This window comes from Pseudophryne corroboree, chromosome 4, assembly GCF_028390025.1.
Source record: "Pseudophryne corroboree isolate aPseCor3 chromosome 4, aPseCor3.hap2, whole genome shotgun sequence".
In the NCBI taxonomy this organism is placed as follows: Eukaryota; Metazoa; Chordata; class Amphibia; order Anura; family Myobatrachidae; genus Pseudophryne; species Pseudophryne corroboree.
Genome location: NC_086447.1, coordinates 936,309,975 through 936,335,327, shown reverse-complemented (window position 1 = coordinate 936,335,327; position 25,353 = coordinate 936,309,975). Strand labels below are relative to the sequence as shown.

The 25,353-nt window shown below is 45.0% G+C and overlaps 1 protein-coding gene across 4 annotated transcripts in view; it reads left to right on the top strand.

Annotated features, from left to right (window-relative positions):
- The window catches only part of ESRRG (estrogen related receptor gamma), a 1,264,625-nt gene that overhangs the window by 154,917 nt on the left and 1,084,355 nt on the right, over window positions 1–25,353 (top strand). For all 4 annotated transcript variants that reach the window (XM_063919111.1, XM_063919106.1, XM_063919101.1 and 1 more), the window contains exon 2: window positions 3,068–3,101. The gene's annotated coding sequence lies outside the window, so the exon portion shown is untranslated. The remainder of the gene's footprint in view (window positions 1–3,067; window positions 3,102–25,353) is intronic.

The following is a 25,353-nucleotide window of genomic DNA, read 5'->3' as shown; positions in this document are numbered from 1 at the left end:
TATTATTACGTCGGTTATACATATGAATCCTGATTACAGCAATGTATTATTACGCCGGTCATACGTATGAATCCTGATAACAGCGATTTATTATTATGCAGGTTATACGTATGAATCTTGATAACAGCTATGTATTATTATGCCGGTTATACATATGAATCCTGATAACAGCAATGTATTATTACGCCGGTCATACGTATGAATCCTGATAACAGCAATGTATTATTACGTAGGTTATACGTATGTATCCTGATAACAGCAATGTATTATTACGCCGGTCATACGTATGTATCCTGATAACAGCAATTGTATTGTTACGCCAGTTATACGTATGTATCCTGATAACAGCAATGTATTATTACGCCGGTCATACGTATAAATCCTGATAACAGTAATGTATTATTACGCCGGTTATACGTATGAATCCTGACAACAGCAATATATTATTACGCCGGTCATACGTATGAATCCTGATAACAGCAATGTACTGTATTATTACGCCGGTTATACATATGAATCCTGATAACAGCAATGTATTATTACGCCGGTTATACATATGAATCCTGATAACAACAGTGTATTATTACGCCGGTTAGACGTATGAATCCTGATAAGAGCAATGTATTATTACGCAGGTTATACATATGAATCCTGATAACAGCAATGTATTATTACGCCGGTTATACGTATGAATCTTGATAACAGCAATGTATTATTACGCAGGTTATACGTATGAATCCTGATAACAGCAATGTATTATTACGCTGGTTATACATATGAATCTTGATAACAGCAATGTATTATTACGCCGGTTATACATATGAATCTTGATAACAGCAATGTATTATTATGCAGGTTATACATATGAATCCTGATAACAGCAATGTATTATTACGCCGGTTATACTTATGAATCCTGATAACAGCAATGTATTATTACGCCGGTTATTCATATGAATCTTGATAACAGCAATGTATTATTACGCCGGTTATACATATGAATCCTGACAACAGCAATGTATTATTACGCCGGTCATACGTATGAATCCGGATAACAGCAATGTACTGTATTATTACGCCGGTTATACATATGAATCCTGATAACAGCAATGTATTATTACGCCGGTTATACATATGAATCCTGATAACAGCAATGTATTATTACGCCGGTTATACATATGAATCCTGATAACAGCAATGTATTATTACGTCGGTTATACATATAAATCCTGATAACAGCAATGTATTATTACGCCGGTAATACATATGAATCCTGATAACAGCAATGTATTATTACGCCGGTTATACATATGAATCCTGATAACAGCAATGTATTATTACGCCGGTTATACATATGAATCCTGATAACAGCAATGTATTATTACGCCGGTTATACATATGAATCCTGATAACAGCAATGTATTATTACTCCGGTTATACATATAAATCCTGATAACAGCAATGTATTATTACGCCGGTTATACTTATGAATCCTGATAACAGCAATGTATTATTACGCCGGTTATACATATGAATCCTGATAACAGCAATGTATTATTACGCCGGTTATACATATGAATCCTGATAACAGCTATGTATTATTACGCCGGTTATACATATGAATCCTGATAACAGCAATGTATTATTACGCCGGTTATACATATGAATCCTGATAACAGCAATGTATTATTACGCCGGTTATACGTATGTATCCTGATAACAGCAATGTATTATTACGCCGGTTATACATATGAATCCTGATAACAGCAATGTTTTATTACGCCGGTTATACATATGAATCCTGATAACAGCAATGTATTATTACGCCGGTTATACATATAAATCCTGATAACAGCAATGTATTATTACGCCGGTAATACATATGAATCCTGATAACAGCAATGTATTATTACGCCGGTTATACATATGAATCCTGATAACAGCAATGTATTATTACTCCGGTTATACATATAAATCCTGATAACAGCAATGTATTATTACGCCGGTTATACTTATGAATCCTGATAACAGCAATGTATTATTACGCCGGTTATACATATGAATCCTGATAACAGCAATGTATTATTACGCCGGTTATACATATGAATCCTGATAACAGCTATGTATTATTACGCCGGTTATACATATGAATCCTGATAACAGCAATGTATTATTACGCCGGTTATACATATGAATCCTGATAACAGCAATGTATTATTACGCTGGTTATACGTCTGTATCCTGATAACATCAATGTATTATTACGCCGGTTATACATATGAATCCTGATAACAGCAATGTATTATTACGCCGGTTATACGTCTGTATCCTGATAACAGCAATGTATTATTACGCCGGTTATACATATGAATCCTGATAACAGCAATGTATCATCACTCAGGTTATACGTACTGTATAGAAAGCTGCTCTTCATTGGTTGGTAGTGAGGCCCCCCATGGTGGCATCTTACCATTAACACTGAAGACGCTGGACATGTCCTCGGTACGGTTGGTCCTTGCCATAGAACTGTACTTTTGTTTATGCATTTATGATTAAGGTTACAGGTTTTGTTAAAATTAGTCGTCATACATTTAAATATTATTTCTTCCTATTGGATGCAGACTACAACCTTGGGTATAAAGAGTAGTAGACACTTAAAGCCAAATTTATTAAGCGGATTTGTAATCTCAATTCAGTGGTCTCTTTTAATTCTGATTTATGCAAAGAATCTTTCCATCCTTTGTAAAGGCCCCGTAATCTGGACATTCATGTATCCTGAAGACCCATCAATTATAGCTCCTAAATTAACAGTTACTGTATGTTCATTTGGGTTATTAGAAGCTGAAAATAGGTATTGGAAGTTAATATATTAGGTGGATATATTGGGTCTATTCTGGGGAAAATGAAACCTACATATCACATTGTTCTCTTTCTATGACGTTTTTTCTACAGATTAAATGAATGCATTGACCTGTCATAAATATTACTATTAGAATCTGTTGACTAAATCTTTCATTAGCTAATATGGAATCTTAGCAAAAAAACAACTTTTTTTTCTCTTTTTACAGATATCAAATGACAAAATATCCATAGTGACCAAAGGTAAGAGATTACTTGTAAATCATGTATATTTTGCTGTATGTTCCAAATGATCAGAATATCCTGCAAAATAGAAATTTATATGGTCCCTAGTGAATTAATAGGCATCCTCATTGTAATCACCGGTCCCTAGTGAATTAATAGGCATCCTCAGTATAATCATCGGTCCCTAGTGAATGAATTGGCTTCCTCAGTGTAGTCACTGGTCATTAGTGAATGGATAGGCCTCCTCAGTGTAGTCACCAGTCTCTAGTGAATGGATATGCCTCCTCAGTATAATCACCAGTCCCTAGTGCATGGATAGGCCTCCTCAGTGTGGTCACTGGTCCCTATTGAATGGATAGGACTTCTCAGTGTAGTCACAAGTCCCTAGTGAATGGATAAGCCTCCTCAGTATAATCACCGGTCCCTAGTAAATTTATAGGACTTCTCAGTGTAGTCACCGGTCTCTAGTGAATGGATAGGCCTCCTCAGTGTAGTCACTGGTCATTAGCGAATGGATAGGCCTCCTCAGTGTAGTCACTAGTCTCTAGTGAATGGATATGCCTCCTCAGTATAATCACCAGTCCCTAGTGCATGGATAGGCCTCCTCAGTGTGGTCACTGGTCCCTATTGAATGGATAGGACTTCTCAGTGTAGTCACAAGTCCCTAGTGAATGGATAAGCCTCCTCAGTATAATCACCGGTCCCTAGTAAATTTATAGGACTTCTCAGTGTAGTCACCAGTCTCTAGTGAATGGATAGGCCTCCTCAGTGTAGTCACCAGTCTCTAGTGAATGGCTAGGCCTCCTCAGTGTAGTAACCGGTCCCTAGTGAATGGATAGGTCTTCTCAGTGTAGTCACCGGTCTCTAGTGAATGGATAGGCCTCCTCAGTGTAGTCACCAGTCTCTAGTGAATGGATATGCCTCCTCAGTATAATCACTGGTCCCTAGTGCATGGATAGGCCTCCTCAGTGTGGTCACTGGTCCCTAGTGAATGGATAGGACTTCTCAGTGTAGTCACTGATCTCTAGTGATTTGATATGCCCCCTCAATCTAGTTACCAGCCCCTAGTGAATGGATATGACTCCTCAGTGTACTGTAGTCACCAGTTTCTAGTGAAAGGATAGGACTTCTCAGGGTAGTCGCCAATCCCTAATGAATGGATAGGCCTCCTCTGTGTTTTCACCAGTTCTAATGAATGGATAGGCCTCCTCTGTGTTTTCACCAGTTCTAATGAATGGATAGGCCTCCTTTGTGTTTTCACCAGTTCTAATGAATGGATAGGCCTCCTCTGTGTAGTCACCAGTCCCTAGTGAATGGTTAGGCCTCCTCAGTGTGGTCACTGATCTCTAGTGAATTGATAGGCCTAGTTACCAGGCCTTAGTAAATGGATAGGCCTTCGCAGCGTAGTCTCTAGTCCCTAATGAATTGATAGGCCTTCTCAGTGTTGTCACCTTAGTTAAGTGGTAGCCCTCATTAGATCCTTGTGAATTGATAGGCCTCCCCACTGTAGCCACCAATCTTTAAAACCTGAAAATGTCACTGGAATTTTGGGGCAAATGACTCTTTCTGAGGGTATTCTGTGCAGTTCCCATGTTCCACGTGATATATCACATCTAAGCACAGTTTACTTCTATCTCTTAATCTCCCCCCCCCCCCCCAACCCCACCCCCACTCCCACCCCTCTTTCACTGTCCATGGTGTATTATGTTTTGATCTTGATGTTTTGATATATGTAACTGACTTGTACATGTGACTAAAGTGAAGTGTTTGATATTGAGGTTATTAAAACAGTTTCAAATATAATAAAAAATAAAGTAAAAATGTCACAGATAGGATTATAAGCGTGTGTGCAGGGCCCTCCTACCTTTATCTGTCTGTAATTCCCAGGTTTGTGTCTTTACTGTGTGTGTTCCTAGTTGTGATGCTCTGTGTAATGTGCAGGCATTGTGTACATAAATGTCAAGACCTCACGCTCACTCACTCACCCCAATCCCAATTTTGGCTCAAAACTCATAAGCTGCTCAAAATGTTACCGTGTTGCAAATTGCCTGCGTCGTCGTCCGGTTAGCACCTTGGCAGCCGCTAAACACATATGTCCTTTTATGAAGACGAATACATCATAAACCAGTTGGATCTATCTGTGGAGTGATGGAAACAGGGAAAGTGAAATATTAAATGTATGTAATTATTCAACGTGCACAACAAAAGGTCTTTCTTGAGAACACCTCTAAACCGGATGTAAGAAAATGAGTCTGCGTTTGTGGCGGCTATTGGCCTTGCGCACTTGGACCTTTTCATTTACTCAATCCACTTTTATTTCCTACTCGTACTTCAATATTTTACGTATAACTTAGACCTGTTACAAAGCAGCACCTACGGTACAACGCTTTCCAGCTATTTATTGCAATTTTTCCTGGCGGTGTCACATGCGCCCTCAAAGATACCAACTTGTTTGCAAAATCAGGGTGTCTGCCAAAGGAATTGCGTGTGCAATCCGCGCTGGTTCCCTGCGACTCGCCGAGCGCCTGTTATATTTTGTTTAACGTTTTTAATATTTAGATGGTTAGTTTTTTTTAAAACGCTAAATGTTGGGGCCCCTGTTACATCTGCGTGTGAGGCCCCCCTGCAAAAAGTCACCTTGAGCGTTTCCCAACCAGACGTGGGGTTGGCGGCTTACATTCGTTATATGATCTTCCACTGTACAGCCCACCCACCCCCCTTATTTTACTAGCTGACATTGCCTCTTGTTTTCTAAACATTTCCGTCGGAGATTTCACTGTAACAGAACTATCACGCTGACATAATAAAAGGCTTTGATTCTCTGCTGGTTAAAAATTGGATCTGACTCATGTGGGCTTTTATTTTGAGGGGGATAATGATTACTGGGGTTAAATTTTTGTTTCTGACTTGAAGCTGTAATTCCAGTTTAATGGTGTAGTTTGTGGCTCTCCGCATGCAGTTTAAGTCTCTGCATAAGTACTAAAATCTATTATTTGTCTCCATTTGTAGACAACATAATCGTGTTGGTAAATGACAGGAGCAATTAAGTGTGTAACATTATGAAGAAATAAGGGTTCCAGGCCTTAGGATTTCACTTTATTTCCAATTACAAACCTGATGGAATGCGAGCATAAAAATTCTAGGTTCCGCTCAGTTACATAGTGACCCTTTTGTCTCGTATAAAAGAGCATTAGCGCGGGGAAACGCGCTGGCCAGGAATGTTTGTTCCAGATTGAATTTGTTTTTTTGTTTACAGATAAAATCAGGATAAGGACAAATATGGGGCGTGTCTGTACCGGGCGTTTCCGTTTCTTTTTTAAATATATGTAAGGAACGGGTAAAGCTAAAATAATCTGATATGTACAGCGTAAGGGGTCAGCGCCGCGGAAGTGGCTGATTCCCCACAAATATTTTCTTCTTGCACTTAATACAGGGATTGTATAGACAGATGTCAGCGCAAACTGGCATTGAATGCTACACATGCTGTCACAATCAATGGTAGTATATGCAGGGCAGTCGAGAGCCAGGCTGGGCTCGGGTACTTTTCAAGGGGCCTATTCACAGGAGGTGTGGCCATGCAAATACTGAAAAAAATAGTATTTTAAGCACCTCCACGGCCACACTTCACCCCTGGACACACCAGCATGTGCTGGGCCGAGGAGAAGAGCTGCAGCTGCTGCTGCCAGGTAAGGGGAGGAGGCCTGGGCCCGTACTGGACCTCTCTATCAGACCTGGGCCCGGGTAATTTGTACCCTCTCCCCCCGTCTCTCGGCACCACTGAGTACATGTCACTTAAGAGTTTGCTACTTTTGTTAGTACATATAGGTATATATTATCCCTCTGTATATAGGCTTTGTGCGTGCTTAGAGGATGTGGCTGCCGCCTCTGCCCGACCTTCTGTCTGTCTTATTGTAGCTCCCTGTTGGTGTTACATTAATGACAGAATAAGTAGGGACCCTTTGTGGGCACAGAGATCAGTGGTCAGCAGGACGTAACTATTCCACGTGCACAGCGCACTTCCCTGTGAATATGGGAAGGGACGCGTTATGTCAGCCTATCAGGGCGATGTGAAGAAAGATGCCGTAACCCGTGAGATGTCAGATTACAGCCTGCTTGGATGCTTCCTGTGCATGTAGCAGAACTTACCTGAGGATAAGAGTTCACAGCAGATGATGAAGTTAATGCAGTTCAAGTTCAATCAAACTGTTTGGGAGTTGTTAATCCCTGAGGCTGGTTCCCTAGAAAGGACAAAGGTATTTATAGCAGGTGAACGCGTCTTACAGTTTTACCAATATCTATACTGTGGTTCTCTTGAGGGATTAAAAATACAACATTATGGCAGTGTGCTGCACTAACAGAGAGCGCGGTCCCTGCCCCCCTGTGTCCATACGCCAAGTGGGCGTCTCTCCATCCCGCATAGAGACTCAGACAGCGCAACGCAGGAGGACAGTGCAAGGTATCAACACAGGGGGGGGGGGGGGAGAGTTATATACAGTATATAATAATATTGTATTGTCTCAGGGAAATATCTCTCTGCATTGAGAGCGCAGTATACATTACTGGGACTTACTCTATGGGGGTATTACCAGTTATTTATATAGCGCACACATATTCCGCATCGCTGTACAGAGAGAATATTTGGCCATTCACATCAGTCCCTGCCCCAGTGGAGCTTACACTTTATATTCCCTATCACATGTACACGCACACACATTCACACTAGGGTTAATTTCTCTTACGTCCTAGAGGATGCTGGTGACTCCAAAAGGACCATGGGGGTATAGACGGGATCCGCAGGAGCTTGGGCACACTGAAAAGACTTAAGACTGGGTGTGAACTGGCTGCTCCCTCTATGCCCCTCCTCCAGACCTCAGTTAGACTTTGTGCCCAGGAGTGACTGGACACACACTAGGGGAGCTCTACAGAGTTTCTCTGAAAGACTTTATGTTAGGTTTTTTATTTTCAGGGAGACCTGCTGGCTACAGGCTCCCTGCATCGTGGGAGTGAGGGGAGAGAAGTCAGACCTACTTCTTCTAAATTAAAGGCTCTGCTTCTTAGGCTACTGGACACCATTAGCTCCAGAGGGTTCGATCACTTGGTGCGCCTAGCTGCTTGTTCCCGGAGCCGCGCCGTCACCCCCCTCACAGAAGCCAGAAGAAAGAAGTCGGGTGAGTATGAGAAGATCAGAAGACTTCAGGACGGCAGAAGACTTCGGTGACTAGGTACAGCGCAGCGGAGACGCTGCGCTCCATGCTCCCACACACATAGCGGATGGCACTCGCAGGGTGCAGGGCGCTGGGGGGGGCGCCCTGGGCAGCAGGTCACTGGGGTCCGGGTAGCCGGCAGAAGCACTGTCTGTGCCTCGGCACCGTTCATCGGCCCCCGCCTGCATTTTCAAATCAGGCGCGCTGAAGCCCGCCGGGAAGGGGCGGAGCTTAGAGCGCGGCTCACGGCGCCATCTTCCTCTCCTCCACGCGGCGGCAAGGAGACGCTGGGCCGGACCTCCATCGCTCCCCGCAAGTAACGGGAAGATTTCTCAGGGGGGGGGCGCAGTGTGGTGCATTAGTTTATTCTAGCAGCGCTGGTATTATATATCCCCTATAGGGATATATAGGCGCTGAGGTGTGAGCTGGCATACTCCCTCTGGGTCTCTCTCTGGGCTTCACTATAGGCCTGTCCCCTAGCTGAGGCATTTTGTGTGTGTGTCGCTGTGTCGATCAATTGTGTCGACATGTCGGAGGCTGATTGTGATTCACCGGAGGAGGTTGTAGGGGGTGAAGTGGTGGGTCTGGATTTGGGTCTGTCGGCGCAGCCGACACCTGATTTACTCACGTTATTAACTACAATCAATACGAATGTAGCTTCGTTATCTAAGAGGTTAGATAAGTTTGAGTCACAGACACAGGTGTGGAAAAAGTCCATAGAGGAGGCTTTATCTCAGGTACAGATCCCATCGGGCTCGCAGAAGCGGCCGTTTACTCGGGTGGCAGATACTGATACCGACTCTGACTCTGAGGTCGATTTTTCTGAGGCGGCTTTGTTTAGTGAAGAGTATTCAGTACATGATTGTGGCTATGGGGGTCATTTCGAGTTGTTCGCTCGGTAAAAATCTTCGCACCGCAGCGATTTTCCGCTGAATGCGCATGCGCAATGTCCGCACTGCGACTGCGCCAAGTAAATTTGCTATGCAGTTAGGAATTTTACTCACGGCATTTTCATCGTTCTGGCGATCGTAATGTGATTGACAGGAAATGGGTGTTACTGGGCGGAAACAGGCCGTTTTATGGGCGTGTGGGAAAAAACGCTACCGTTTCCGGAAAAAACGCACGAGTGGCCGGAGAAACGGGGGAGTGTCTGGGCGAACGCTGGGTGTGTTTGTGACGTCAAACCAGGAACGACAAGCACTGAAATGATCGCAGATGCCGAGTAAGTCTGGAGCTACTGAGAAACTGCTACGAGGTGTGTAATCGCAATATTGCGAATACATCGTTCGCAATTTTAAGATGCTAAGTTTCACTCCCAGTAGGCGGCGGCTTAGCATGAGCAAATCTGCTAAAATCCGCTTGCGAGCGAACAACTCGGAATGACCCCCTATAAGGGATGTTTTACACATTTCTGATGAACCTGCGGTGCAGGAAACAAGGATTTGTTTGTTCAAGGGGAAAAAACCTGAAGTGAAATTTCCCCCCTCTCATGAAATTAATACTCTTTGTGAAAAGGCTTGGGAGTCGCCGGATAAGAGGTGGCAGATTCCCAAGAGGATTTACATGGTGTATCCTTTCCCCTCTGATAACAGGGAAAAATGGGAGTCGTCTCCAAATGTTGACAAAGCTCTATCTCGTTTGTCTAAAGGGGGGTACTCACGGGAGAGATGTGTGCTGAACGATCTTAACACAGACCGCTCAGCACACATCTCTCACCCCGCTCAGCACAGCGCGATGTGCTGAGCGAGGGGGAAAGCCGACGGGGGGCCGCTCACTTCACACAACGGTGAAGTGAGCGACCCGCTAGATTGAGCCTGCATGCAGGCTCAATCTAGCATCGGCGATAGCGATGCGCGGGGCCGCGCATCGCTATCGCTGGAGGGCATACACACGGCAGATCCATGCTTAAAATCTAAGCAATCTAGCAAGATTGCTTAGATTTTAAGCACGGATCTCTCCGTGTGTACCCCCCTTAAGAAGGTGGCGCTTCCGTCTCCGGACACGGCAGCTCTCAAGGATCCGGCGGATCGCAAGCTGGAGACGTCTCTGAAGTCCATTTTCGCTAATACAGGCGCATTGCTCAGACCTGCTGTGGCGTCGGTGTGGGTGAGTAGTGCTATTGCTAAATGGGCCGAGAATTTGGCCACTGACATGGATACCCTTGAAAAAGATAATGTTCTTCTGACTCTTGGTTATATCAAGGACGCTGCAGATTACCTGAAGGATGCGGCGAGGGATGTTTGTCTTTTGGGATCAAGAGCCAATGCCATGTCAATATCGGCTAGGAGGGCGTTGTGGATCCATCAATGGAATGCTGATGCAGACTCCAAGAGAGCTATGGAAGCTTTACCCTTCAAAGGTAATGTCTTGTTTGGGGACGGCTTGGCGGACCCGGTCTCTACCGCGACGGCGGGTAAGTCCTCTTTTCTTCCCTATGTTCCCACACAGCACAAAAAGGCACTGCATCAGCAGATGCAGTCCTTTCGTCCTAATAAATACAGTCGTGGAAATGGTTCGTCCTTCCTCGCTTCAAAGGGTAAAGGAAGGGGTAGGAAGTCGCCTGCCGTGTCAGGCGCCCAGGACCAAAAGTCCTCCCCTGCCTCTACCAAGTCCACCGCATGACGTTGGGGCTTCCCTGGGGGAGTCCGGACCGGTGGGGGTGCGTCTCCGAGTCTTCAGTCAGGTCTGGATTCGTTCAGGCCTCGATCCTTGGGTCCTAGAGATTGTATCTCAGGGATACAAGCTGGAGTTTCGGGAGGTGCCCCCTCACCGGTTTTTCATTTCGCCCTTACCAGCGTCTCTTCCGGACAGGGAGCTGGTGTTGACAGCGATACAAAAATTGTGTCATCAGAAGGTAATTGTTCCAGTTCTCCTCGAGCCTATTTGTGGTGCCGAAACCGGACGGTTCGGTCAGACCGATTCTGAATCTAAAATCCCTAAATCCATACTTGAAAGTTTTCAAGTTCAAGATGGAATCTCTTCGAGCTGTGATTTCCAGCCTAGAAGGGGGGGATTGTATGGCGTAAGTTGACATAAAGGATGCCTACTTACACGTCCCGATATTTCCTTCGCATCAGGCCTTCCTCAGGTTTGCGATACAGGACTCTCATTACCAATTTCAAACGTTGCCGTTTGGCCTTTCCACGGCCCCGAGAGTGTTCACCAAGGTCATGGCGGAAATGATGGTTCTCCTTCGCAAACAGGGGGTTTCAATTATCCCGTACTTGGACGATCTCCTGATAAAGGCGAGGTCCAAGGAAAGGTTGCTAATGAGTGTGGACTTGGTGCTGTCGGTGTTTCGACAGCATGGTTGGCTGCTAAATTTACCAAAATCTCAGTTGATTCCGACCACCCGGCTGTCCTTTCTGGGCATGGTTCTCGACACGGAATTACAGAGAGTTTTTCTTCCACAAGAAAAGGCTCTGGAACTGCAGTTGTTGGTCAGGGAACTTCTGAAGCCGAAGACTGTGTCCATCCATCAATGTACACGCGTTCTGGGGAAGATGGTGGCGACGTACGAAGCCATTCCGTTCGGCAGGTTTCATGCCCAGGTGTTTCAGTGGGACTTGCTGAGCAAATGGTCCGGGTCTCACCTGCACATGCACCGGAAGATAAGTTTATCTCCCAGAGCCAGGATTTCCCTCCTGTGGTGGCTACAAGAGTCTCACCTTCTAGAGGGACGCCGGTTCGGTATCCTGGATTGGGTACTTCTGACGACAGATGCGAGTCTCCGGGGCTGGGGTGCAGTCACCCAAGGCAGGAACTTCCAGGGGAAATGGTCGTTCCAGGAAGCGGGTCTTCACATAAATGTTCTCGAGTTAAAAGCCATTTACAACGGCCTGCTACAGGCAAGAAGCTTTCTTCAGGGTCGACCTGTCCTGGTACAGTCAGACAACGTCACAGCGGTGGCACATATCAACCGTCAAGGCGGCACAAGGAGCAGAGCGGCAATGGCGGAGGCCACAAGAATCCTTCGCTGGGCGGAACAACACCTGAGCGCCCTGTCAGCAGTCGTCCTTCCGGGAGTAGACAACTGGGAAGCAGACTTCCTCAGCAGACACGATCTCCATCCGGGAGAGTGGGCTCTTCATCAAGAGGTGTTTGCAGACGTGACAAAGCTTTGGGGACTCCCTCTGATAGACATGATGGCGTCTCGTCTCAACAAGAAGCTTCCGAGGTATTGTTCCAGGTCAAGGGACCCCCAAGCCAGTGCGGTGGATGCCCTGGTGTCTCCGTGGGTGTTCAAGTCGGTGTATGTGTTCCCTCCACTTCCTCTCATTCCAAAGGTACTGGGGATCATTCGGCGAGCGAGGGTTCAGGCGATTCTCGTAGTTCTTCAGGAATTACTAGTGGAAGATCCTTGGCCGCTGCCTCTAAGAGAGGACCTGTTGTTGCAGGGTCCATGCGTGTTTCCAGACTTACCGCGGCTGCGTTTGACGGCATGGAAGTTGAGCGCCAGATCTTAGCTCGTAAAGGTATTCCAGGAGAGGTCATACCTACTCTCCTCAGGGCTAGGAAGGAGGTTACGGCGAAGCATTATCACCGTATTTGGAAGAAGTATGTTTCCTGGTGTGAGTTTAAGAAGGCTCCTGCGGAAGAATTTAACTTGGGGCGTTTTCTCCATTTTTTGCAGGCTGGGGTGGATGCAGGCCTGAAGTTGGGCTCCATCAAGGTGCAGATTTCAGCATTGTCTATTTTCTTTCAAAGAGAACTGGCTGCCCTCCCAGAGGTTCAGACGTTCGTGAAGGGAGTTTTGCATATCAATACTCCGTTTGTGCCTCCTGTGGCCCCATGGGATCTGGACGTGGTTTTACAGTTTCTCATGTCTTCCTGGTTTGAGCCTTTGCGTAAGGTTCAGTTGAAGTTTCTCACCTGGAAGGTAGTCATGTTGTTGGCACTGGCTTCTGCCAGTCGGGTGTCTGAGTTGGCGGCCTTATCTCATAAAAGCCCGTACGTGGTCTTTCATTCGGATAGGGCAGAATTGAGGACTCTGCAACAATTTTTACCAAAGGTGGTCTCCTCGTTTCACATTAATCAACCTATTGTGGTACCGGTGGCCAGGGATGCAGGGACAGTTCCCAGGTCTCTGGATGTAGTGAGGGCGTTGAAGATCTTCGTCGCCCGTACGGCGGTTGCCAGGAAAACGGAGGCGCTGTTTGTCCTGTACGCTTCCAACAAGATTGGTCATCCTGCTTCAAAACAGACTATTTCACGCTGGATTTGTAGTACGATTCAGCAGGCTCATTCTTCGGCCGGATTACCGGTGCCGAAGTCGGTGAAAGCCCATTCTACCAGGAAGGTGGGCTCGTCTTGGGCGGCTGCCCGGGGCGTCTCGGCTCTACAGCTCTGCTGAGCGGCTACTTGGTCGGGTTCAAACACGTTTGCCAAGTTCTATAAGTTTGATACCCTGGCTGATGAGGACCTTGCGTTTGCTCAGTCGGTGCTGCAGAGTTGTCCGCACTCTCCCGCCCGGTCTGGAGCTTTGGTATAAACCCCATGGTACTTTTGGAGTCCCCAGCATCCTCTAGGACATAAGAGAAAATAGGATTTTGGTACTTACCGGTAAATCCCAGTGCGGACTGTTCTTGTAGTGTTCTTTTGTCGGTTCACTTAGTTTATACACGGGTTGTGTATTTCTGGTTTCAGCTTGTTGCTGTTGTTTTTTCATACTGTTCTCTGGTTTACTGTTACTCCGGTTGTACGGTATGGTTGTGGTGTGGGCTGGTATGTTTGTAGCCCTTAGTTTACACAAAAATCCTTTCCTCGAAATGTCCGTCTCTCCTGGGCACAGTTCCTATAACTGAGGTCTGGAGGAGGGGCATAGAGGGAGGAGCCAGTTCACACCCAGTCTTAAGTCTTTTCAGTGTGCCCAAGCTCCTGCGGATCCCGTCTATACCCCAGCATCCTCTACGGACTAGGAGAAAAGGATTTACCGGTAAGTACCAAAATCCTATTTTTGTTGAGATCCAATTAACCTACCAGTATATTTTTGGATTGTGGGAGGAAACCGAAGTACCCAAAGGAAACCCACGCAAGTACAGGGAGAACATACAAACTCCACACAGTTAGAGCCATGGTGGGAATCGAACCCATGACCTCAGTGCTGTGAGGCAGTAATACTAACCATTACCGTACTGCCCCGTACTCTATGGGGGTAATTCAGAGTTGATCGCAGCAGCAAATTTGTTAGCAGTTGGGCAAAACCATGTGCACTGCAGGTGGGGCAGATGTAACATGTGCAGAGAGAGTTAGATTTGGGTGGGTTATATTGTTTCTGTGCAGGGTAAATACTGGCTGCTTTATTTTTACACTGCAATTTAGATTTCAGTTTGAACACACCCCACCCAAATCTAACTCTCTCTGCACATGTTACATCTGCCCCCCCTGCAGTGCACATGTTACGTCTGCCCCCCACTGCAGTGCACATATTACATCTGCCCCCCACTGCAGTGCACATGTTACATCTGCCCCCATTGCAGTGCACATGGTTTTGCACAACTGCTAGCAAATCTGCTGCTGCGATCAACTCTAAGGCCCTCATTCCGAGTTGTTCGCTCGCTAGCTGCTTTTAGCAGCTTTGCACATGCTAAGCCGCCGCCTACTGGGAGTGAATCTTAGCTTAGCAGAATTGCGAACGAAAGATTCGCATAATTGCGAATAGAAATTTCTTTGCAGTTTCTGAGTAGCTCGGGACTTACTCTGCCACTGCGATCAGTTCAGTCAGTTTCGTTCCTGGTTTGACGTCACAAACACACCCAGCGTTCGCCCAGACACTCCCCCGTTTCTCCAGCCACTCCCGCGTTTTTCCCAGAAACGCCAGCGTTTTTCCGCACACACCCATAAAACGGCCAATTTCCGCCCAGAAACACCCACTTCCTGTCAATCACACTCAGATCACCAGAACGAAGAAATTTCTTCGTTAAGCCGTGAGTAAAATACTGCACTTTTTGGCAAATTTACTTGGCGCAGACGCACTGCGAACATTGCGCATGCGCAGTTTGCGACAAATCGCTCCGTTGCGAAAACCACTAACGAGCGAACAACTCGGAATGAGGGCCCAAATTAGGCCCAATGGTGGTCATTCCGAGTTGTTCGCTCGCTAGCAGTTTTTAGCAGCCGTGCAAACGTAAAGCCGCCTCCCACTGGGAGTGTATTTTAGCTTAGCAGAAGTGCGAACGAAAGGATCGCAGAGCCGGCTACAAAATATTTTTGTGTAGTTTCAGAGTAGCTCACAACCTACTCAGCGCTTGCGATAACTTCAGACTGTTCAGTTCCTGTTTTGACGTCACAAACACGCCCTGCGTTCGCCCAGCCACGCCTGCATTTTTCCTGGCACACCTGCGTTTTTTCAAACACTCCCTGAAAACGGTCAGTTGACACCCAGAAATGCCCACTTCCTGTCAATCACTCAGCGGCGAGCAGTGCGCCTGAAAAGCATCGCTAGACCTTGTGTGAAACTACATTGTTAGTTGTAATAGTACGTTGCACGTGCGCATTGTGGTGCATACGCATGCGCAGAAGCTAGCGATCAACTCGGAATGACCCCCATTGATTCTTGCAGTAGACAGTATATTATATATATAATACTGTGCTAGTATGTGCGCATTATTAGGCAGACATGTCCTGTGCTATTATCACCGGCGTATTATGCATCCTGTACACTGAAGCCCGCTTTCTCATTGATGGTGATTTTGTTCTGTGGTCACAAGCGCTGTTCTTTCTTTCTTCATGTCTGTAAGTATACTTAGTTCTTACCACAAGCTAATGTAAGCTTGCTTCTGTGGCCGGAACGATCCATAAGCCGCTATTGCGGGTGGGCTCAGTAATACTCAGCTGGTATGAAAGGGCAAAATCGCCAGATACTGTCTTTGGCCGGAGAGATTGCTGAAAGTACTGTACATGCGTTCCAAGGGTATCCGGTCTCTAGATCCATCACGCTTATGTTGACACTGTCTAGGTTGACCACTATAGGTCGACAATAAGTAGGTCAACATGGTTTCTAGGTCAACAGGGACTCTAGGTTGTCATGTTCTAGGTCGACATGACAAAAGGTCGATATGATTTTTTCACTTTTTTTTTTCATTCTTTGAACTTTTGTATAATAAAGAGACTCAGTAAACATATGTATTACTGATTAATACCGAATTGGGCCCCCCCAAAAATAATAAATATATAGATGGTTCTTAATTATATGGCACATTTATTATTGTGGAGCTTTAATGTTTAAAAATAATAGTATTTTCATTTATGCATATTTTTATATTTATTGGGTGCAAATTTACAAATGATAAAGGCACCAATTACTGTATATTACAAACGTGTGACACTACAAGTGCCAGCATGATGTTCCTCTGTAATTAATTGAAGGGACCTGTTAAGTCGGCTCTCATTACATTCGCTGACTTCTAGTAAAAACATTGGGATTGCGAGTTACGTTTGTAAATGTCACGTTTCCAGCGAGTTTGGTTCGAATGCCGCTATAAACTCGCCCGATTTTCAATATCGCAAACTTGGAGGTTGTTACCTCCGATTCCTTCCCCCCTTCCCCCCGGTACCCGTCCTTCCCTTCCCCGGTTCACGTCTGAAAAGTTGGGACTAGAGGTAAGTGACTCTACGGTTTGGTTTTTCGACTTTGCAGTTTTTAGCTAATAGATCTATAGATATATAATCTTGTCTGTGATCTACATTTATAACGGCGTTGTAATTCTATATTTTGTTTATAATATTTAAAAAAAAAATCATATTTAATGTTAATTTGATTTCAAATTCTGAACATTTTCCCAACAGCTTTGTCAAATATTTGGCTGCGTTCTAGGTGGGGGTGGGGGGGGGGGAGACAGTACGTTACTCTGTTGCGTAACATTAGTTGTATTCGGAATTTATCGGCCATTGTTCAGGATGATATCCATTACAGGTGTGCATTGTTCTATTGGTCTGTGCTCATTAAGGGGGTTAATTAATATCTGAAACTGTCCAGAAATAACCCCCCTTGACTTGAATTAGAATGCCCAGCTGTTTTGGATAACTCATTAAGCGGGTTGATGGCATAGAAATAAGCGGTGTCTTCCACTTGGACAGCAATTATTATATGCCTTCTGCAGAGCCGCGCGGCAAGAGTTCAGACGGATATCCATCATTCCAGGTTCTACCCTGTTGCCGCTGTCTGTATGAATGACTGCTGCATCTCTGTTATAGAGTCACACGCATTGAGAAACCAATTTGCAGTAATGCATAATCAGAGCAGTTGAAAGCAATATCCATTAATAAATGTGGGAGTCTTGATTTGCAATTTTTTTTTTTGCAGGCGATATTACCCGTGAGCAGCTTGCTATTTGCATATTTAAAGCACCTCATAACAATTTCAGGAAGTGATTTGTTAATGATGAAGTTCTCGAAACAGCTTTCAAGCTGTAATTGATGCCAGGCTGAAAACAACAAGCCCTCAGCCCTCTTAGTCTGTGGCCCATTGTTTGGCATGCTCCGTGGCACAAGGCGGACTGGTCATCAGAAGACAATTTAGGACAGCTGGGACGCTTTGCAGTGAAGGATTCTGGCACCGCTGTTGATATAATCACAATAGTGGTATCATTTAGCTTTTGGCTTGATAGCTTTGGCAATGCACAATTAAAAATAATTATTTCATGGCCTGCCTGTTTATCCCACAACAAATAAACTGTGACCTATCCGGGGCCATGCTAATAAGATGTCGCTGAGATCCACGTGCACTGGAATCGCGTGTCAGGTGCGGTCTCCAGCACGAGGACAAATTCTAATCACATGCGTTCACTTCTATTGCATCTTTTCATATAGTAGCATTAGCTTTTTTTTGCATTAGAATTTGACATTATTATACTGTAGCATGTATCAGTAACTCTGCTACTAGGATACGTTGTGGTAGTGTTTACTGAATAACTCCTAGCTGTGGTAGTGTGTGCTGAATAGTGCCTGCCTGTGGTAGTGTGTGCTGAATAACTCCTACCTGTGGTAGTGTGTGCTGAATAACTCCTACCTGTGGTAGTGTGTGCTGAATAATGCCTGCTGTGGTAGTGTGTGCTGAATAACTCCTACCTGTGGTAGTGTGTGCTGAATAACTCCTAGCTGTGGTAGTGTGTGCTGAATAATGCCTGCCTGTGGTAGTGTGTGCTGAATAACTCCTAGCTGTGGTAGTGTGTGCTGAATAATGCCTGCCTGTGGTATTGTTTACTGAATAACTCCTAGCTGTGGTAGTGTGTGCTGAATAATGCCTGCCTGTGGTAGTGTGTGCTGAATAACTCCTAGCTGTGGTAGTGTGTGCTGAATAAATCCTACCTGTGGTAGTGTGTGCTGAATAATGCCTGCCTGTGGTAGTGTGTGCTGAATAACTTCTAGTTGTGGTAGTGTGTGCTGAATAATGCCTGCCTGTGGTAGTGTGTGCTGAATAACTCCTAGCTGTGGTAGTGTGTGCTGAATAATGCCTGCCTGTGGTAGTGTGTGCTGAATAACTCATACAGTACCAGTTGGTAGTGTGTGCTGAATAACTCCTAGCTGTGGTAGTGTGTGCCGAATAACTCCTACCTGTGGTAGTGTGTTCTGAATAACTCCTACCTGTGGTAGTGTGTTCTAAATAATGCCTGTCTGTGGTAATGTGTGCTGAATAACCCCTACCTGTGGTAGTGTGTGCTGAATAACACCTACCTGTGGTAGTGTGTGCTGAATAACCCCTACATGTGGTAGTGTGTGCTGAATAACGCCTGCCTGTGGTAGTGTGTGCTGAATAACTCATACCAGTTGGTAGTGTGTGCTAAATAACTCCTAGCTGTGGTAGTGTGTGTTGAATAACTCCTTCCTGTGGTAGTGTGTGCTGAATAAATCTTACCTGTGGTAGTGTGTGCTGAATAACTCCTACCTGTGATAGTGTGTGCTGAATAAATCTTACCTGTGGTAGTGTGTGCTGAATAACTCCTACCTGTGATAGTGTGTGCTGAATAAATCTTACCTGTGGTAGTGTGTGCTGAATTACTCCTACCTGTGGTAGTGTGTGCTGAATAAATCTTACCTGTGGTAGTGTGTGCTGAATAACTCCTACCTGTGGTAGTGTGTGCTGAATAACTCCTACCTGTGGTAGTGTGTGCTGAATAACTCCTACCTGTGGTAGTGTGTGCTGAATAACTCCTACCTGTGATAGTGTGTGCTGAATAAATCTTACCTGTGGTAGTGTGTGCTGAATAAATCTTACCTGTGGTAGTGTGTGCTGAATAACTCCTACCTGTGATAGTGTGTGCTGAATAAATCTTACCTGTGGTAGTGTGTGCTGAATAAATCTTACCTGTGGTAGTGTGTGCTGAATAACTCCTACCTGTGATAGTGTGTGCTGAATAAATCTTACCTGTGGTAGTGTGTGCTGAATAAATCTTACCTGTGGTAGTGTGTGCTGAATAACTCCTACCTATGGTAGTGTGTGCTGAATAAATCTTACCTGTGGTAGTGTGTGCTGAATAACTCCTACCTGTGATAGTGTGTGCTGAATAAATCTTACCTGTGGTAGTGTGTGCTGAATAACTCCTACCTGTGATAGTGTGTGCTGAATAAATCTTACCTGTGGTAGTGTGTGTTGAATAATTCCTACCTGTGATAGTGTGTGCTGAATAATGTCTGCCTGTGGTAGTGTGTGCTGAATAAATCTTACCTGTGATAGTGTGTGCTGAATAACTCCTACCTGTGATAGTGTGTGCTGAATAAATCTTACCTGTGGTAGTGTGTGCTGAATAAATCTTACCTGTGGTAGTGTGTGCTGAATAACTCCTACCTGTGATAGTGTGTGCTGAATAAATCTTACCTGTGGTAGTGTGTGCTGAATAACTCCTACCTGTGGTAGTGTGTGCTGAATAACTCCTACCTGTGGTAGTGTGTGCTGAATAACTCCTACCTGTGGTAGTGTGTGCTGAATAACTCCTACCTGTGGTAGTGTGTGCTGAATAAATCTTACCTGTGGTAGTGTGTGCTGAATAACTCCTACCTGTAATAGTGTGTGCTGAATAAATCTTACCTGTGGTAGTGTGTGTTGAATAATTCCTACCTGTGGTAGTGTGTTCTGAATAACTCCTACCTGTGGTAGTGTGTGCTGAATAACTCCTACCTGTGGTAGTGTGTGCTGAATAACTCCTACCTGTGGTAGTGTGTGCTGAATAACTCCTACCTGTGGTAGTGTGTGTTGAATAACTCCTACCTGTGGTAGTGTGTGTTGAATAACTCCTACCAGGTACTACCCACAGTAGTCTCAGTCCCTCCTGCATCACAACAGTGTCCCTGCACATGCTTCTTTGATGTAATGTAGATGCAGCAGGTGATACACTGTATCGCTGCCACTGATGAAATTACTCCCTTTGTATCATACATATATATATTTGTGTGCAGTGCGGTATTACTATATCTCTTTGCGGTCTTCCATCTGCTGTAGTTCTCAGCTCTTTTCTCTGCACCACGTTTTAGTAAGTGCAGCGGGGGAAATACCGCCACTGCTATAAGAGTGTAGCCGCTATGGGGCCACGCCATGCGGAACCACTCTCTTACGAGCTGTGCGGCCCCTGGATGCTGGATCTCGCATCTGAGTGCTGCATTGTGGCCCGGAGTATACTAGTTTCTGTATCAGTACTGCGTGCAGAAGAGAAGTCTTCCTGCCCCGCTCGCTTCCTGCACTCTGTAGATAATCCTGTATCACAGGGTAACATGCAGGTCTACAGTATTTCATAATCATTACGACTATCTGTGGCTATTCTGCTTTCCTTTATATTACGTTTCAGTCCGCGGGTTGATGTGAGCTTATTAATTTGGGGCGCATTCGCTGCTCAGTCCAGCGTTGCGTTACATGACACCCTGTTTTATCAGTGAGTTATATATACTTTTATTTTTAGTTTTTTTCTTTCTTTTCTAGGCTGCAATCTGTCCTGTGCCTGACACCTCATTTACATTTTCTGCACTCTGGGCAGCATAGGAGTGATAGCCACAGCCCCACCCAGCCTTATGTATTCTCATTACAGGCGTCCTCCTTTCATCATCGCAGCTGCTTGTTTGTCTGATGTGATTCAGTGGCTCTCAGCGCTATACATCCTGCAGCTAAATTACAGTATCGCAGTGTAAATATAAATACGGGATTCACATTCCAGCATTGCAAACACAGTTCTTCACTAAGAAAAAGAAAACAAATAACTGTTGTGTGTGTATATATTATATTATTGTTATATAAACAGTATATTATTGTTAGCGCCGATCGCAAAAGTCTTTCTGTTTTGTACACATATATGGCATTAATATTGCCGCACAGCTGGTACCATGTATAATATGGTTAGCATCGAGCACAGGTATATTTATTCTCTGTTATATGAAGGAAACGGTGCCAAGATATAAATACTGTAGTTAGCATTGAAACTGGAACTCTATAGTAAGTTTGAGCACAAAAGTGTTTATTGAAGCATCAGGATACAAAAGCAATGTTTCGGGCAGCTATGTGCGCTTTCTCAAGCTTGTGTCACAAATCAGCCAGTCCTCAGATATGGAACCGATGTCCGTGGTGATAGTACTCAGGGAAAGCACTCAGGGCTAATAATACAACTTACCTGCCTCCAGCAAGGGTGATTTCAGTGGTCTGTTATTAAGTAGCCCTTTCGCTTCTACCTACACACTTATTAATATTCAAATGATAATTTCACACAATTGTTTGTAATATGGGTCTCATAGGCTTCTATGATCATCAAAGAACACAGAGAAATACGCTAGAATTAAATGTTTTTAATCCGAAAAAGATTTCTAAGGCTTACAGTACCAAAAGGGTTTAAAAAATGACACATCCAGATCATTAGTTGTGCAAACAGCTTCTATGATAATAATAAGAAGGACAAATAGAAAATCACAATGTCACTTACGCTGACGGTGAAATGCCATTGGCTTGTAGAAAGTCACAAGTGGGTACATGGAGAAAGTCAGCATGGCAATACTCCAGCCCTGCTCCTGACATCAGGACACCAGAACTGTAATTAGGGATTGTGGTAACCTGTCTTTTTTGGCCTTCTAGGGTTGGCCTCAGACTGGTGACATAATTCAGGTCTTCTCTTAGGGGTTATCCTGTTAGCCTGCTGACATGAAGGAGCTCAGCGCTAATACATTAACACTTAGCGGCTGATGCAGAGTTGTTGACAAGTTGGGCGTAATTAACTCTAAAAGATAAAGGATCCAGAAAAATAGCGGATTTCTACATGCAGAGCGGCACATAGGTTGACATGCGTCCATCATCACACTGGCGCATTGTGCGTTTGGTTTAATCATCGTGAGCGGGTATTTATACCAGCCCTGCAGCAAAATATACGCCTCCTGTCAGGCATATGTCATGTTTCAACAGGTCTGCAGTTCCCACCTATACTTGTAAGTGTCAGATGCATGCAGGTCTGCGCATATGTGTGTTCGTTCGCTGTCACCCTGAATCAGCCCCACAAGCTCAGGAGCCAATCAGTATCCTCACCCTGACACATGACCCCCATTGGGCAGCAGCTATTACCCATACTGCATCATGTAGACTGGTGGGATGTGGTGCGCTGGGATAGCTGCGCTGCTACAGAACACAGATAAAATGCCTCAGCGTGAGCTGTAATACGACTTAAACAGAATATTAGCTATAGTCAAGAATGTTCACTACAATATGATTAATACTATCTGTAATAATGTGATGAATAAATACAATTTATAAAAATATTACCTAATACATAATATTAAATTTTTTGTTGCTGTTTTTCAATCCTGAGCATTAATATTAATGTACGCTGATTGTAATAAGCTATTTATTATGCTTTCTTTGCTATGTTTACATAGAGAGCTCATTGTAAAGCGACCATCCGCCGGAAATCCTAACGCTACTTTCCACAGCTCAATCACACTTGAAGGGTTAATCAGAATTGTGACAAAGCTAACGCAGTGCAAGTCAGGGGTTCCAGCACATCTACACCCCCTGTCTCCAACCATTGCCCCTTCTAATGAGTGACACTTCTCTTTAAAGCCCCATTAAAAAAAATAAGCAGAATCTGCAGTCGCATTATTGCAGCCGAGTGAGTTTTCTAAATGTAAATGAGATTCATCCAGTAATTTATTTACATTTGTTTTCAGCACAACAAATGAGACGTCACGTAGCTTCATAATTTCCCATGACCGAGCCACCAGCATGTGATGTGTAATTTACCATGATTTAAGAGGTTTTGCAACACTACCTGGGATCCTGTATGCATGAGGAAGCCAGACTCTCTCTGCAAGGACTGGGGGAATCAGCTTAGCGCCACAAAAGTTTGGGCACTGCAATAAAAAGGGAGTTGGGGGGTGATATTTGGGCTGTTAAATGGAGTTGGTGCGTTGTAGCGGATAACTTTCAAATCTTATTTTTTTAAATTGATGGTAATATAATTGTTTCCTAAGAAATAAACATAACTGGTCCTTTTCTGTGCTGTGAATCTGACCTGCAGGCACACATCCCACAGTTGGCAATATGATGATTTGCAGATTGCTGTCTTAAGGGGGCTACTCACGGAGCGATCGCTGCTTAAAATCTGTCAGGCGACAAGGCTGCGACCCATGCTACAGTGGAAAAGGGGTATAAGTGATCTATGGCCAGACCCTGTGGTTTATTAGATTTCCATTTGACACTAAGTAGCAGTAAAAGGTTTAAGCCCAGTAATATCACATATAGGGCCTAATTCAGACCTGATAGGTGCTCTGCGTTTTTGCACAGCAGCCGATCGGGTCTGAACTGCGCCGGCGTCGCAGTGCGGACTAGCCCTGTGCTGGGCGTCCTCCCGCATGTCAGGGAAGCTGATCGTAAATCAGGTCTGAATTAGGCCCATAGTTATAGCAGATAGACATACTGTATGTTAATCAAATGATGACATTATATAATATTTTCTCTAACGTCCTAGAGGATGCTGGGGACTCCAAAAGGACCATGGAGTATAGACAGGATCCGCAGGAGACATGGGCACACCATAAGACTTTGAATGGGTGTGAACTGGCTCCTCCCTCTATGCCCCTTCTCCAGACCTCAGTTAGATTCTGTGCCCAGGAGTGACTGGACACTCACCAGGGGAGCTCTACTGAGTTTCTCTGAAAATACGTTATGTTAGGTTTTTTATTTTCAGGCAGACCTGCTGGCTACAGGCTCCCTGCTTCGTGGGAGTGAGGGGAGAGAAGTCAGACCTACTTCTTCTAAATTAAATGCTCTGCTTCTTAAGCTACTGGACACCATTAGCTCCAGAGGGTTCGATCACTTGGTGCGCCTAGCTGCTTGTTCCCGGAGCCGCGCCGTCACCCCCCTCACAGAAGCCAGAAGAAAGAAGCCGGGTGAGTATTAGAAGAAAGAAGACTTCAGTAACGGCAGAAGACTTCAGTAACGAGGTAGAGCGCAGCGGCCGCGCTGCGCGCCATGCTCCCACACACACTTCTAACGTCAGTCACAGGGTGCAGGGCGCAGGGGGGGGTGACCTGGGCAGCATGTTACTGAGGCAATATAACTGGCAAAGAAATATATTATAAGTGCCTAGGCACTAAATATAAGCCCCCGCCAGTATAAATATTTAAAATTGAGCGGTACTACAGCGCCGAGGTGGGGACGTTGCTTAGCCCTTACCAGCGCCATTTTCTCTCTTCGCAGACTTGCAGAGACGCTGGCCCGGACCTCCACTCTCCTGATCAAGTACAGGGAACAAAACGGGGGGGGGGGGGGGGGCAGAAGTTTGGTGCTATATAACAGCACGCTCAGTATTATATTATAATACAGTATTTATACAGTATAATTCAGTATTGTATAGGTGCTGGGGTGTGAGCTGGTATACTTCCTCTGTGTTTTCTCTAACAGGCTTCCCTGTGAGTCTGTCCTTTATAGCCAGTGTGAGTGGGTGGGTGTCGGTACGGTGTGTCGACATGTCTGAGGCTGGGTGCTCCTCCCCGGAGGAAGTTACTGGGGGCGCAGAGAACGATTTGGGAGTGACTCTGTCGGCATTGCCGACTGCTGATTGGGTGAATATGTTGAGTACATTGAATGCAAATGTGGCGTTATT